Source organism: Lolium rigidum, chromosome 2, assembly GCF_022539505.1.
Source record: "Lolium rigidum isolate FL_2022 chromosome 2, APGP_CSIRO_Lrig_0.1, whole genome shotgun sequence".
In the NCBI taxonomy this organism is placed as follows: domain Eukaryota; kingdom Viridiplantae; phylum Streptophyta; class Magnoliopsida; order Poales; family Poaceae; genus Lolium; species Lolium rigidum.
The window spans coordinates 85,113,348-85,130,441 of record NC_061509.1 but is presented as its reverse complement, the minus strand read 5'-3'; positions in this window follow the sequence as shown (position 1 = coordinate 85,130,441).

Here is a 17,094-nt window from a genome sequence, read left to right as displayed (position 1 = left end):
ATAGAAAGAAGTAGGTAAACTGACTCAACATAAAGTATAAGAAAGGCCTTTCGCAGAGTGTCGGGGGGGATGACCCCCGGTATGGCAAAGTCCTAGAGTGGACGACCGCGGAGCACTTCGTGGATCAAGAAAAGATGCAACAGATCAAAAGATATGCAAGAAAGAAGATAAAAAGAAGAAGAACCGCCCGCTGGGCCGGCTTCCGGCTCAGCGGCCCGTTCGGCTTCCGCCATGCCAAGCCGGCTTCCGCTCCCATCGGCCCGTCTGGCTTCAGCTCTACCTGGGCCGTCTTCATCTTCAGCTAGGCCGCGTCCGGCTGACGGCACCCAGTCCAGCTCGCCCAGGCGTGGCCTCGCTACGTTCGGCTCACCATCTCCTCCTGGCCGACACGATCGAGGCCAGCTGCTCCCTGCCATGCATGCATACGCGTACGTCCGGGCGCTCTATGTACGTGCGTGGCCGGCTGCCGCTTCCTCTCTCCACGGTACGAGCTGGCCGAGATCAAGTACCAAAGCCACGTACAAGCCAGCTCCATCTCCTACATCAACGTGAAGACCAAGGCCAAGAATAGGATCGACGACAAGCACAAGGCGTTGGATCCTTCTGCCTAGACAGCGATTGTACGAGAAGACAGGGCATCGTACATGCCTGCTCTGCCAGCGACAATACCAAGCGACCAGGCTACCGATAGGCTCACTGTGGTGCAATAGTAGCACTGTAGTGTACAGTTGATGAGACCCTAGTAGTCAAATCGTGTACAATGCATGTGGGCCATCTCTTGTCCCCTGGGTGCCACTATATAAGACACACCAGGGGGAGCCCTTCAGGCTCATTTGGTCCAGGCTCATACGCCTCTCTCTCTCAGCTCACATACGAGCAGCCGGCCAGGCTCTCTCCAAGCCAGCTAGGCTCCCTCTTAGCTCATAGTAGCTTCTTAGTTATCAGGACAAACAACTCAAGGAGCAACTCTATCTCACACATATACTGTCATATACATCAGACATGCAGGAGTAGGGGTTTTACCTCCACCGCGAGGGCCCTGAACCTGGGTACATCACCGTGTGCTGTGTACCAATCCCGCATCCGGATACCGTCGACGCCCATACATGAACCACCTCTCTTTAGCTACCCCGTAGCATATGGCCGTGACGATACCACGACACAGAGGGAAGCATGGATTACTATTTTTGTGCTAGAGCTTTTATTTTGAAAACATAGAAACAATTTTGTCAACGGTAGTAATAATTCATATGTGTTATGCATAAGACATCCTATAAGTTGCAAGCCTCATGCATATAATACCAATAGTGCTCGCACCTTGTCCTAATTAGCTTGGATTTACATGGATTATCATTGCATAACAAATGTTTCAACCAAGTGTCACAAAGGGGTACCTCTATGCCGCCTGTACAAAGGTCCAAGGAGATAGATCGCATTTGATTTCTCGTTTTTGACAGATCTCAACTTAGGACATCCATACCGGGACAACTTAGAAAACAAATAATGGACTCCTCTTTAATGCATAAGCATTCAACAACAGATAATATTCTCATAAGAGATTGAGGATTAATGTCCAAACTGAAACTTCCACCATGATACATGGCTTTAGTTAGCCGCCCAATGTTCTTCTATAACAATATGCATACTCAAACCATTTGATCATGATAAATCACCCTTACTTCAGACAAGACGAACATGCATAGCAACTCACATGATATTCAACAAAGGTGTAATAGTTGATGGCGTCCCCGAAACATGGTTACCGCTCAACAAGCAACTTATAAGAAATAAGATACATAAGCTACATATTCTTTACCACAATAGTTTTTAAGCTATTTTCCCATGAGCTATATATTGCAAAGACAAGGAATGAAATTTTAAAGGTAGCACTCAAGTAATTTACTTTGGAATGGCAGAGAAATACCATGTAGTAGGTAGGTATGGTGGACACAAATGGCATAGGTTTTGGCTCAAGGTTTTGGATGCACAAGAAGTATTCCCTCTCAGTACCAGGCTTTGGCTAGCAAGGTTGTTTGAAGCAAACACAAGTATGAACCGGTACAGCAAAACTTACATAAGAACATATTGCAAGCATTATAAGACTCTACACTGTCTTCCTTGTTGTTCAAACACCTCACCGGAAAATATCTAGACTTTAGAGAGATCAATCATGCAAACCAAATTTCAACAAGCTCTATGGTAGTTCTTCATTAATAGGTGCAAAGTACATGATGCAAGAGCTTAAACATGATCTATTTGAGCACAACAATTGCCAAGTATCAAATTATTGAAGACCATATACCAATTACCACATGAAGCATTTTCTGTTTCCAACCAAATAACAATGAACGAAGCAGTTTCAACCTTCGCCATGAACATTAAAGGTAAAGCTAAGAACACCAGTGTTCATATGAAACAGCGGAGCGTGTCTTTCTACCAAACAAAGAATGCTAGGATCCGATTTTATTCAAACACAAACAAAAATAAAAACATACAGACGCTCCAAGTAAAGCACATAAGATGTGACGGAATAAAAATATAGTTTCACTAGAGGTGACTTGATAAGTTGTCAATGAAGAAGGGATGCCTTGGGCATCCCCAAGCTTAGATGCTTGAGTCTTCTTGAAATATGCAGGGATGAACCACGGGGCATCCCCAAGCTTAGACTTTTCACTCTTCTTGATCATATTGTATCATCCTCCTCTCTTGATTCTTGAAAACTTCCTCCACACCAAACTCAAAACAAACTCATTAGAGGGTTAGTGCATAATCAAAAATTCACATATTCAGAGGTGACATAATCATTCGTAACACTTCTGGACATTGCACAAAGCTACTGAAAGTTAATGAAACAAAGAAATCCATCCAACATAGCAAAACAGGCAATGCGAAATAAAAGGCAGAATCTGTCAAAACAGAACAGTCCGTAAAGACGAATTTTTCAGGGGCACTTAACTTGCTCAGATGAAAAAGCTAAAATTTAATGAAAGTTGCGTACATATCTGGGGATCACGCACGTAAATTGGCAGATTTTTCTGAGTTACCTACAGAGGGGGCTACTCAAATTCGTGACAGAAAGAAATCTGTTTCTGCGCAGTAATCCAAATCTAGTATCAACCTTACTATCAAAGACTTTACTTGGCACAACAATGCAATAAAATAAAGATAAGGAAAGGTTGCTACAGTAGTAACAACTTCCAAGACTCAAATATAAAACAAAAGTGCAGAAGTAAAATAATGGGTTGTCTCCCATAAACGCTTTTCTTTAACGCCTTTCAGCTAGGCGCAGAAAGTGTGGATCAAGTATTATCAAGAGATGAAGCATCAACATCATAATTTGTTCTAATAATATAATCATAAGATAACTTCATTCTCTTTCTAGGGAAGTGTTCCATACCTTTCTTGAGAGGAAATTGATACTTAATATTCCCTTCCTTCATACCAATAATAGCACCAACAGTTCGAAGAAAAGGACTTCCCAAAATAATGGGACAAGATGCATTGCATTCAATATCCAAGACAACAAAATCAACGGGGACAAGGTTATTGTTAACCGTAATGCGAACATTATCAATCCTACCCAAAGATTTCTTTATAGAATTATCAGCAAGATTAACATCCAAATAAGAATTTTTCAATGGTGGCAAGTCAAGCATATTATAGAGTTTCTTAGGTATAACAAAAATACTTGCACAAAGATCACATAGAGCATTACAATCAAAGTCATTGACCTTCATCTTAATGATGGGCTCCCAACCATCTTCTAACTTCCTAGGAATAGAAGTTTCAAGTTTTAGTTTCTCTTCTCTAGCTTTAATGAGAGCATTTGTAATATGTTTTGTAAAGGCCAAATTTATAGCACTAGCATTGGGACTTCTAGCAAGTTTTTGCAAGAACTTTATAACTTCAGAGATATGACAATCATCAAAATCTAAACCATTATTATCTAAAGCAATGGGATCATTGTCCCCAATATTTTGAAAAATTTCAGCAGTTTTATCACAAGCAGTTTCAGCAGTTTTAGCGAGTTTCGAGGCGGTTTTGCACGCTTTGCATTAGGAGTAGAAACATTGCTAACACCAATTATTTTACCATTGATAGTAGGAGGTTTAGCAACATGTGAATCATCAACATTACTAGTGGTGGTAATAGTCCAAACTTTAGCTACATTATTCTCTTTAGCAAATTTTTCTTATCTTTCCCACCTAGCATGCAATTCAGCCATCAATCTAATATTTTCATTAATTCGAACTTGGATAGCGTTTGCTGTAGCAAATGACTTAATATCTTTAGTTTCATTAGGCATGGCTTTCAATTTTAAAAGATCATCATCAACAGCAAGACTATCAACCTTAGAAGCAAGAACATCAATTTTACCAAGCTTTTCTTCAACAGATTTGTTAAAAGCAGTTTGTGTACTAATAAATTCTTTAAGCATGGCTTCAAGACCAGGGGGTACACTCCTATTATTGTTGTAAGAATTACCATAAAAATTACCATAACCGTTACCATTATTAGAAGGATATGGCCTATAGTTGTTACCAGAATTATTCCTATAAGCATTGTTGTTGAAATTATTATTTTTAATGAAGTTCACATCAACATTCTCTTCTTGAGCAACCAATGAAGCTAAAGGAACATTATTAGGATCAACATTAGATCTACCATTCACAAGCATAGACATAATAGCATCAATCTTATCACTCAAGGAGAAGGTTTCTTCAACGGAATTTACCTTCTTACCTTGTGGAGCCCTTTCAGTGTGCCATTCAGAGTAGTTGATCATCATATTATCAAGAAGCTTTTTTGCGGCGCCTAAGGTGATGGACATAAAAGTACCTCCAGCAGCTGAATCCAATAGGTTCCGCGAAGAAAAATTCAATCCTGCATAAAAGGTTTGGATGATCATCCAAGTAGTCAATCCATGGGTAGGGCAATTCTTTACCAAAGATTTCATTCTTTCCCATGCTTGGGCAACATGTTCATTATCCAATTGCTTAAAATTCATTATGCTACTTCTCAAAGATATAATTTTAGCAGGATAATATCTACCAATGAAAGCATCTTACATTTAGTCCATGAATCAATACTATTCTTAGGCAAAGATAGCAACCAATCTTTAGCTCTTCCTCTTAAGGAGAAAGGAAACAATTTCAATTTTATAATGTCACCATTTACAGCCTTATACTTTTGCATTTCACGAAGTTCAACAAAATTATTAAGATGGGCAGCAACATCATCAGAACTAACACCAGAAAATTGCTCTCTCATAACAAGATTTAGTAAAGCAGGTTTAATTTCATAAAATTCTGCTGTAGTAGCAGGTGGAGCAATAGGTGTGCATATGAAATCATTTTTATTTGTGCTTGTGAAGTCACACAACTTAGTATTCTCAGAAGTACCCATTTTAGCATTAGTAAATAAAGCAAACTAAATAAAGTAAATGCAAGTAACTATTTTTTTGTGTTTTTAATATAGAGAACAAACAAAGCAGTAAATAAAGTAAAGTAAAGCAAGACAAAAAACAAAGTAAAGAGATTGGATGTGGGAGACTCCCCTTGCAGCGTGTCTTGATCTCCCCGACAACGGCGCCAGAAAAAGAGCTTGATAACGCGTTAAGCACACGTCCGTTGGGAACCCCAAGAGGAAGGTGTGATGCGTACAGCAGCAAGTTTTCCCTCAGTAAGAAACCAAGGTTATCGAACCAGTAGGAGTCAAAGGCCACGTGAAGGTCGTTGGTGATGGCGTGTAGTGCGGCGCAACACCAGGGATTCCGGCGCCAACGTGGAACCTGCACAACACAATCAAAATACTTTGCCCCAACTTAACAGTGAGGTTGTCAATCTCACCGGCTTGCTGTAAACAAAGGATTAAATGTATGGTGTGGAAAATGATGTTTGTTTGCGAAGAGCAGCAGAGAACAATGATTGCAGTAGATTGTATTCAGATATAAAAGAATGGACCGGGGTCCACAGTTCACTAGTGGTGTCTCTCCAATAAGAAATAGCATGTTGGGTGAACAAATTACGGTTGGGCAATTTACAAATAGAGAGGGCATAACAATGCACATACATATCATGATGACTAATATGAGATTTACTTAGGGCATTACGACAAAGTACATAGACCGCTATCCGAGCATGCATCTATGCCTAAAAAGTCCACCTTCGGGTTAGCATCCGAACCCCTTCCAGTATTAAGTTGCAAACAATAGACAATTGCATTAAGTATGGTGCGTAATGTAATCAACACAAATATCCTTAGACAAAGGATTGATGTTTTATACCTAGTGGCAACATCACATCCACAACCTTAGAACTTTCTGTCACTGTCCCAGATTCAATGGAGGCATGAACCCACTATCGAGCATAAATACTCCCTCTTGGAGTTACAAGTATCAACTTGGCTAGAGCCTCTACGAGCAACAGAGAGCATGCAAGATCATAAACAACAAATATATGATAGATCAATAATCAACTTGACATAGTATTCCATATTCATCGGATCCCAACAAACACAACATGTAGCATTACAAATAGATGATCTTGATCATGATAGGCAGCTCACAAGATCTAACATGATAGCACAATGAGGAGAAGACAACCATCTAGCTACTGCTATGGACCCATAATCCAAGGATGAACTACTCACACATCAGTCCGGAGGCGATCATGGCGATGTAGAGTCCACCGGGAGATGATTCCCCTCTCTGGTAGGGTGCCGGAGGCGATCTCCTGAATCCCCCGAGATGGGATTGGCGGCGGCGTCTCTGGAACTTTTTCCGTATCGTGGCTCTCGGTAATATGGTTTTCGCGACGGAGAGTTTAAGTAGGCGAAAGGGCAGGGTCGCTGGAGGCACAGGGGCCCCACACCATAGGCCTGCGCGGGCCCCTCCCTGGCCGCGCCGCCCTATGGTTTGGGTGCCTCGTGGCCCCACTTCGTATCCTCTTCGGTCTTCTGGAAGCTCCGTGGAAAAATAAGACCCTGGGCGTTCGTATCGTCTAATTCCGAGAATATTTCCTTTGTAGGATTTCTGAAACCAAAAACAGCACAAAACAGGAACTGACGCTTCGGCATCTTGTCAATAGGTTAGTGTCGGAAAATGCATAATAATGATGTAAAGTGTGTATAAGACATGTGAGTATTGTCATAAAACTAGCATGGAACATAAGAAATTATAGATATGTTTGAGACGTATCAGAGGCGCCCACACCACCAGGCGGCGCGGTGGGCCCCTGGGCCGCGCCGCCCTATGGTGGCGTCGCCTCGGCCAGCCCCCGACGCTCCCCTCTGGACTACTTAAAGCCCTTGACCTAAAAACGCACGGGAGTTCGACCAATTTGCCAGAAGACATCCAGAACTCCGCCGCCATCGCGAAACTCCGTCTCGGGATCAGAAACTCCGTTCTGGCACCCTGCCGGGACGGGGAATTGGAGGAGATCATCGCCATCATCACCACCGACGCCTCTCCATAAACCATCCATGCTTCCCCCATCCATGTGTGAGTAATTCCCCCGCTGTAGGCTGAAGGGGATGGTAGGGATTGGATGAGATTGTTCATGTAATAGCCATAAGATTGTTAGGGCATAGTGCCTAGTATCCGTAGTTGGTACTTTTACGATATTGTTCCAACTTGTTATGCTTAATGCTTGTCACTAGGGCCCGAGTGCCATGATTTCAGATCTGAACATGTTATTGATTCACGATGATATTCATTGTTTTATGATCTTACCTGCAAGTTGTATACACATATTGCTGTCCGGAACCCGAGGCCCCAAAGTGACAAAAATTGGGACAACCGGAGGGGAAGGCTGTGATATGAGGATCACATGTGTTCACGGAGTGTTAATGCTTTTCTCATGTGCTCTATTAAAAGGAGTACCTTAATTACCAGTAGATTCCCTAGAGGCCCGGCTGCCACCGGCTGGTAGGACAAAAGATGTTGTGCAAGTTTCTCATTGCGAGCACGTACGACTATATACGGAACACATGCCTATGGTTGTTTAGTACATGGATACTATTTTATTACTATCTGCAAATGCCCTACCTTGATTATTACATGAGTTCTCTTATCCATGCAGCGCCCGTTCATCAATTCCTGTGCCTACAGTATTTTAATCCTGCTGTTTACTATAATCACTACTGCTGTCTTTATTACACTGCTGCTTATATTTCACTATTGCTACTGCTATAAAACTGTTGCTACTGATAAACTCTTGCGAGCAAGTATGTTTCCAGTGCAGCTTGAATTGACAACTCCGCTGTTAAGGCTTACAAATATTCTTTGGCTCCCCTTGTGTCGAATCAATAAATTGGGTTTTACTTCCCTCGAAGACTGTTGCGATCCCCTATACTTGTGGATCATCACTCATGTGATTGCCTTGCTTGTTTCTGAAGCTCTGCACCAAGTACTGGTGCATGTTGTTGCTTGGTTATGCATGGTTGTGGCTGATTGATCTCTATGATGCACTTGGTGTCATCTATGCAAGCTATTTCAATTACTTGTGCTTGTCAGTGAAGCTTTGCTTCCTATTTCTGACAAACAGGCATGAACTGATTGATGCAGTGGTGATTCATGTGCATTTGTGCAATATCTGGATGGAAACCAACATGTGTTGGCACCTCCTGTTGTGTTTGAACTCCTAGGAGTGATGATATGCTTCTCTGGTTGGATTTTATGTATGGCTGGGTAGCTGTTGTGACCCTAGTAGTGCTTTGCTTGCTAGATATGGTTGCTCCTACCTCTTCTGTATGCTTCTGTGCAATAATACTGGTAGTCATTTATATGATTCCAGTATCTTTGATGTTGACATCGAAATAGACATACAAATGTCTATAGTCTGATGGTTTAGCTAGCTATAGGGTGCTAGGTGAGTCTGGGTTGGTTAGTTAGGGATCAAATCCTTGCTGCATTGCTTTGGTTAACTCAATGATGATTATATTGACTTAACCAGTGTTCCCTTAGATGAATTTATACTAGCCTCTCCCTTATTTTGCTTGCACCATATGGTTGGGTGCCAAATGATGATACAAACAGGGTAGCTTAACCCTATGGCTTGTGTGGATTATGCATATGGTTGATTATTATGAGCAAAACAATGCTTTCTCTTGATTCTTTGGTATACCTCGCTCCAGCTCCTAGATTAGTTGTTGATGTAGAGGTTTGCTTCTGGATATGTGAGATAGATGATGTGCTTGTCCTTCTCTCCTCCTCTGGATTGTGATCTACGATGCTTCTACTCCATTCTTGATCAACAACTATCTGTTCTAGTGGAACAGATGCTGGATGGTTTTGGGTTTACAATGGTGTTTTTGCTTGCTGTTCTTACCTCCTGATGCTTGTGTCGGTGCGCACTTAGGGTTTGGGGCCGAAAAGCCTTTATACTACCCTGTGCTATGCTCCCTGGTTGACAACAAGGCTGTTTGTGTTGGTGACTAGCCAGAGTTGTTGTGTGTTGTTGGTCATGCAAGTATCCTTGTGAGCTGTGTGCTTCACTGGGTTGGAACTTGGGCCTGTGGAGTGGATCAGCTCAGCTGTGCAAGCTTATCCCCTATAAATTCCATTTTTTTACTAATCTGTCAAGTGGTTTTGCCACTTGGTTCAATGTAGTGTATTTGTGCTTCTTTGATTGCAGGTTTGGAGCAAGATCAAATCATTCAAGGCTTGAACAAGGTCAAGATGAATTTTAGTAGTTAGGGCTCTAGTCATATAATCATGTAATTTTCCTTTTTGTATTTATTTCATTTTCTATTATTTGCTGTATGGTAATATTCATAAGAATATTGTAAATTACAATGTTATTATTTGTGTATGGTTCAATAAAGCTCAAGGTTTTCTCATTTGAGCTTTATATAATTTATTTATCTTTATTTTATATTGTCAAGTGGGTTATCCAATATTATTATTTTATGATTTGAATTATATTTGAATTGTTTGAGTTTGAATTTAAATTCAAACTCAATTCTTGTTTCATGTTTGAATCACACAAGTGATACTCAACTTATATGCACTCTAAATACAAAGTGGTCATTTCAAAGTTTATAGTCTCGAAACCCTAAACCGTAGATGGTGTCGAGAAAGAAACTTCACCCCTCTAAGATGTATTTTGCAATTAAGCGCGGAATTTTCCCAGTTTTTATGATGCAATGCACATCCCGTTCTAAAAACTACACCGCAATTGTCTGAAATCCTGGGATGTTACGTTAAGTTACATAAACAATGGCGCAGTCATATAGAGCATCTCATGCGTTCTTAAGAAATGTGAGTACATAGAGAGATATGATCATCTAGTGCTACTTCTTACTCTCAATTCACGGTGGAGATCAACAAGGATGTGATGGAATACCATGTCACTTTTCTTGTTCTTACCACCCTTCATAGTCTAGGATTCTTTCCTTTTCTTATGACTTTCGTTCAGTTTAAAGTAGTTTTTACAAGGTAATGCGTTCTTAAGAAATGTGAGTACATAGAGAGATATGATCATCTAGTGCTACTTCTTACTCTCAATTCACGGTGGAGATCAACAAGGATGTGATGGAATACCATGTCACTTTTCTTTTTCTTACCACCCTTCATAATCTAGGATTCTTTCCTTTTCTTATGACTTTCGTTCAGTTTAGTTTTTACAAGGTAACACTTCCCCAACCTTCGTGAATCACCAGTTCATGGTAGCCGAATCCCCAAATCCTCGGGTGCCCAAAATCGTGTTTCCCGTGGAAGAAGTGTGAACCGAAAAATAAGCATATTTTAAAGCGAGAGACCTCTATCTTGTTATTATTAAACCTAAAGGGTGGTTGTTCCTCTCAAGTTCATGGTCAACCCACATTCTCCTTCGTCATGCTATGAGCAAAGACAAAATAAAAAGTAAATTCTATTTTTTTGGCGCACATGGAAATTTACTTAGAGTGTGGGTGAATACCACATATAGGTACACATGGTGGACATGTAACATTTAATGTTTGAAATAAAATTCCACTTGCAATCAAGACCATGTCATGCATCCTTGGTTTAAAAATTCTAAACAAATGCATTGAGGGAAATCAAATCACCTCATACTCCTATTTGTCTCCTTATGTTAAATGGCCTTGAAAAGGTCTAATTTTGAAAAAATAAAAATATATGAAGCTTCTATAGTATGTTTAGAAGCTTTGCAATAAGAAGGTTGATGGACAAATAAGTTAAGTGAACATTTTTGGGCACAAAAATGTGATTGGAAACAATAAATATCGTCCATATATACAATTACCCACGCACCCGATGGTAAACCTAAGGAGGCAAATCGCGAAGACACAAGTTCTGAGCACTTAACGATCGTTCTGGGCTGTATCACGCGGCGTTGGCACCGCCTTGTAAATTAGTTTCACCCGGGAAATCAGATGAGATTGGACACACAAGGAAGGATCTGAAGGGGCAACTTGCAGAAGGGCCTCCATCTCCACCCTAGCTCAGATCCTGAAGGATCTAGCATTGATTTTCATCATCATCATCATCATCATCATCATCATCATCATCACCACCACCATATCCATCACCATCATGAACCCTCCATATATATGGTTGTAATAATTCCAAACCCTAGTGTGGACTTGCACATGTAATTTTTTTGGACCCTGATACTCTATTCATATAATCACGACGATGTTGTTTGCCTTAATGTGCGACTAGTTTCAGTACTTCTTGGGGAATGGAGAAACCCTAGCACCACCATGAATTGAATATGATTATGATGTCTTGCCTTATATAAGTGTGTAGTAACTTTCTTCAATGAGGTTGTGCGAATGTCAACCACGCAATATTTAGCTCCTTGCAGACTTTGGAGGAAATTATCGTTGTGCACTAGTAGGGAAATGCTTATAGGTGGATCTTAGTTCTGTGGCGCACCAGCAGAAATGCGCCACAGAAAGATTTTCTCTGGCGCATGAGACAGAATGCGCCACAAAAATAAGCTATTTTTGTGGCGCACTACTGAACCGTGCGCCACAGAAAGTATGTGGGGCCCACATCCTGCCACCACCAACTATTAGTGTAGGTATTTCTGTGGCGCACGTGGCCTGCTGCGCCACAGAAATAAGTGTTTCTGGGGCGCACTGTCTTTGGTGCGCCACAAAAGTAGTTGATTCTGTGGCGCACTCGTGCGGGTGCGCCACAGAAATAGCGCCTTCTATATCCAACCGTACCCCCTCCCCCGCCTGTACTTCTTCCTCCTCCACCCCTCTTCCTCTCCCTCGCGCGTCGCCGCCTTCCATGGTGAGCGTGGCCATCGTCGTCGCCGCCGCCTCCTTCCTCCGCGAGGGCCGCATGCCGCCACACTCCACCCATCCCCGCCACCAGGAGCACAAGCCGCTGCGGCGTGGAGGAGGAGGGGCCTCCGCATGGAGGAGGAGGGGCCGGCGGCGCGTCAAGGAGGAGGATCCGCCGCGTCTTCCTCCTCCTCCACCCCTCCCATCATCGTCAACCTCCTCCTCCACCCCTACCCGCCCCCTCCCTCTTCCTCTACCCGGCCCCTCCTCCAACAGCATCGTCGGTGAGCTCCACCTCTAGCGCCTCCCCTCCCCTCCCTCTTCCTCTCCCGTGCGGGCACAAAGTGCTCGACGAAATTACTTTGTCTCTTTGTCCCTGGTTGCCTCCTTAATTGATGCCTTATGATCCAAATTACTATATTATTGGATTGAGTGATATGGCTACTACTTGTTTGCTCTCCAAATTACCAAGTGATGAATATATATAATCCCTTTGGAGCATCTGCCCCATCCTATATATGTGTATTTGACCATGCTTATGATGGATTTCTTTTAAGGACTCTAGCTAGATTACAGGGGGAAAGTTGCTGCTTTGTTGCCTATGATAATGGATCATCAAATGTTTCCCTTTGTCCCTGGTTGCCTCCTTAATTGATGCCTTATGATCCAAATGACCCAAGTCCCTTGCATGATCCCATTTGTCCCTAATGTTGCTTAAGATGAATAAATCCCCTCTAATCACCATTTGGTGATCAAGACTAGTTCTTGATTTCCATTAGCTAGACTCCAATATTAAAAATGTCTCCCAAATATGGAGACAAACATTTTAACATTACCCCAATGTTATTTCTCTCAAATGGACAGTTTCTGATGGTATGCTTGCTCCTCACTGTACTTTATCAATTCCCTACTGATCCTAAGTACCCATGAATATTTGGTGGTGTTCTTCTGCTGTTTAGTTACTGTCAACACATGTGTTTGCATATGTGTGTGAGCTGCTTGCAGATGTTTATCCACTGTTGGCCTTTATTCTTGGTAGCTCAAAGTGTCATGCACTTACTAGATCATCAAATGTTTCCCTTTGTCCCTGGTTAATTGCCTCCTTAACTGATGCCTTATGATCCAAATTACTATATTATTGGATTGAGTGATATGGCTACTGCTTGTTTGCTCTCCATATTACCAAGTGATGAATATATAATCCCTTTGGAGCATCTGCCCCATGCTATATATGTGTATTTGACCATGCTTATGATGGATTTCTTTTAAGGACTCTAGCTAGATTAGAGGGGAAAAAGTTGCTGCTTTGTTGCCTATGATAATGGATCATCAAATGTTTCCCTTTGTCCCCGGTTGTCTCCTTAATTGATGCCTTATGATCCAAATGACCCAAGTCCCTTGCATGATCCCATTTGTCCCTAATGTTGCTTAAGATGAATAAATTCCCTCTAATCACCATTTGGAGATCAAGACTAGTTCTTGATTTCCATTAGCTAGACTCCAATATTAAAAATGTCTCCCAAATATGTAGACAAACATTTTAACATTACCCCAATGTTATTTCTCTCAAATGGACAGTTTCTGATGGTATGCTTGCTCCTCACCGTACTTTATCAATTCCCTACCGATCCTAAGTACCCATGAATATCCGGTGGTGTTCTTCTGCTGTTTAGTTACTCGTCAACACATGTGTTTGCATGTGTGTGTGAGCTGCTTGCGGATGTTTATCCACTCGTTGGCCTTTATTCTTGGTAGCTCAAAGTGTCATGCACTTACTCGGATCATCAAATGTTTCCCTTTGTCCCTGGTTAATTGCCTCCTTAATTGATGCCTTATGATCCAAATTACTATATTATTGGATTGAGTGATATGGCTACCGCTTGTTTGCTCTCCAAATTACCAAGTGATGAATATATAATCCCTTTGGAGCATCTGCCCCATGCTATATATGTGTATTTGACCATGCTTATGATGGATTTCTTTTAAGGACTCTAGCCAAGCATCACTTGGTTAATTACTACCAAGTGATGAGTAATCCCTTATGGTAATCCCTTATTTCTTGTTGGCTTTGATGAAAATAGAGATATCCACGAGTAGGGGATCATGTAAATGAATGCCACCGTGGTATCCTTTGAAGAAAATGGACTAGTTTCGATGGTTTTAAAAGGCTAGGTGGTGCTAGGTGATTAAGTTGGCTACCAAGACTTGTCTCATCTGGTTAGCTGGGATATGCTATGTGTTGTTGCTTGTTTAGGCATATCTATCACTTACTGGATTTACTGGTTCTTGATTGGCCTCTCTTTTGCCAGTATCACTTGGTTATACCAAGTGATGAGTAATCCCTTTGGAGCATCTGCTCCATGCATGCTATGTGTGTTTGCGCATCTTGACTTATATCACCATGGTTGCTGGTTTGTTGGTGTTTTTGTACTTGCCGATGATTAGATGGTTGGTCGATCACTCGTACACTCGGGGGTGGAGCAAGTGAGGCTTGGTGTGATGGCACAAATATCAATATCTTGTGCATCCTACCTGGCCTCACTTACTCCATCCCTGGATGTTAATATTTGTTTCGACCAACAAAGTATGAGGCATTCCATTTAGTTCATACTAGCTACTTCTTGATTGCATTGGCTCTTTCTTCCATTTTAGTGCCGATGATTAGAATGTTTGGTCACCTATACGCCGCAATATACTTTGTAGACGGGCCCCCTTTCCCCGGCCGCCGTTCCGTGAACGAGTCCTTGACGAGACAACAACGCCGACCTACCTCTCCGGTGTAGAACCACGCCAGTCCAAGCCTCCTCCCTTGTAGCCACAAGGGAGGCGGCTGGGACTGCCGTGGTTCTGCGCCGGAGAGGCAGATCGGCGTTGTTGTGTCGTCAAGGACCCGTTCACGGAACGGCGGCCGGGCAAAGGGGGCCCTTCTGCAAAGTATACTGCGGTGTATACTGCAACTATGGTTTCTGACCATAATATTTGTGTTGACCAACAATGTATGAGGCACTTATTCCATTTTGTCATTCCATTTTCTTTGGTATTTTCAAAATGCCGATGATTAAAATGTTTGGTCACCATACACTTGGGGGTGGCGTAAGTGAGCCTGGTAAGATAGCACAAATATCAATCTCTTGTGCACCGGACTTGGTCTCACTTACGCCATCCCTGAATGTTAATATTTGTGTTGACCAACAATGTATGAGGCACTTATTCCATTTGCTTTGGTATTTTCAAAATGCCGATGATTAAAATGTTTGGTCACCGTACACTTGGTGGTAGCGTAAGTGAGCCTGGTAAGATAGCACAAATATCAATCTCTTGTACATCGGACTTAGTCTCACTTACACCATGCCTGAATGTTAATATTTGTGTTGACCAACAATGTATGAGGCATTTATTCCAATTCTCTTGTGCATCGGACTTGTTGGTCTCACTTTCTTCCATTTTAATCATAGTAGGAACTGGATGAAGACCCCGATGCAAGCGAGCCTGGTGGGTAGAGAGGAGGGAGCAAAGGAGGAACCGGATGAAGACTACTTTGTATCTCGAAATTGTGAAATTTGTATGAATTAAGAGTTGTATGCAAAACATTTGATACTTGGCACTATATATGTAACTCGATCGGGCTATAAGTACTGTGATGATGATGTATAATGTTGCTATGTTATATGTGTCAATATTATATCTTTCTATCTCTCTATATTATACCTGTATACTGTGTACAAAACCTGTATAAAATCTGTATAATACACCAGGGAGCACAAAATCGAGTATACCTGTACATTGTTCTGTGGCGCACCTTTTTCTGTGGCGCAGCACGTCCATATGCGCCACAGAACAACTTAATTATGTGGCGCATGGTCAGGTGCGCCACAGAAACCCTATTTTTGTGGCGAAGTTTCTGTGGCGCACCGCCCGTGAGCCACAGAATCAAAGTTTCGTGTGCCACTGATGAGGCTTTTCCTACTAGTGGTGTGTGGTTGGTGGTACGCGGATACAAGTGACATGATATGCTGCCTACGCCGCCATGTATTGACAAGGGAGAAATAGAAGATTCACAGAGTGGATATCCATAACCACGGGAAGAACCTTTTAATTACAAGTTTTTTGGCTGCTTGCTATATGAAGAAATTGTTGTGGTTATGAGAGGTGTAATGCATAAGCATATGCTTGCATCTATGTATGGGACCCCTTTCCCTGCACATGAATACAACCAAGACATGTTATATCTTATTTACATTCTAAAAATGCTAATGGTGAACCAGTAATTCCCCGAGAACGCCTTTAGCCCTATGGCAGTTTCATAATCTTTACATTGTTTATTCTCTATTAGCACCTTTTACTTGCCTTTCTTTAATATTGTTTTTCTCTCAACACACAAAGTCGGAAACACTTTCAGCACGTTCTTGCTTGCGATCTAGAATTACGTGCAACTCCGTTTGGCAAACGATAAGAAGATACATATATACCTCTACCAACAGCTCCACCATGATTTGAAATTCTTATTTTTCAAACTAGCTACTTACAACATGTGCACTTTCGGTCACGCTAAGTTAACTTTACGATTTTGTAGAAAAACTAGCAATAAATACTATACTATAGAGATATCTAATAAAATTAATTTTATAATGTACGTGTGAATGATTTATTCTAGAAACTTGGTTAACTTTACATAATTTGACTTTAAAAATATAGATTTTATTAATTGGGATGGAGATAGTAATAATCTAATTTGTTCTCATAGCCACGGCCATCAGCAAATACTACTCCCTCTGGCCCTGAATACCTGTTGCATGTTTAGGCAAACTGGATGCTAAAATATATCTACTCCTAGATTTAGGCTAGCCATAGTGC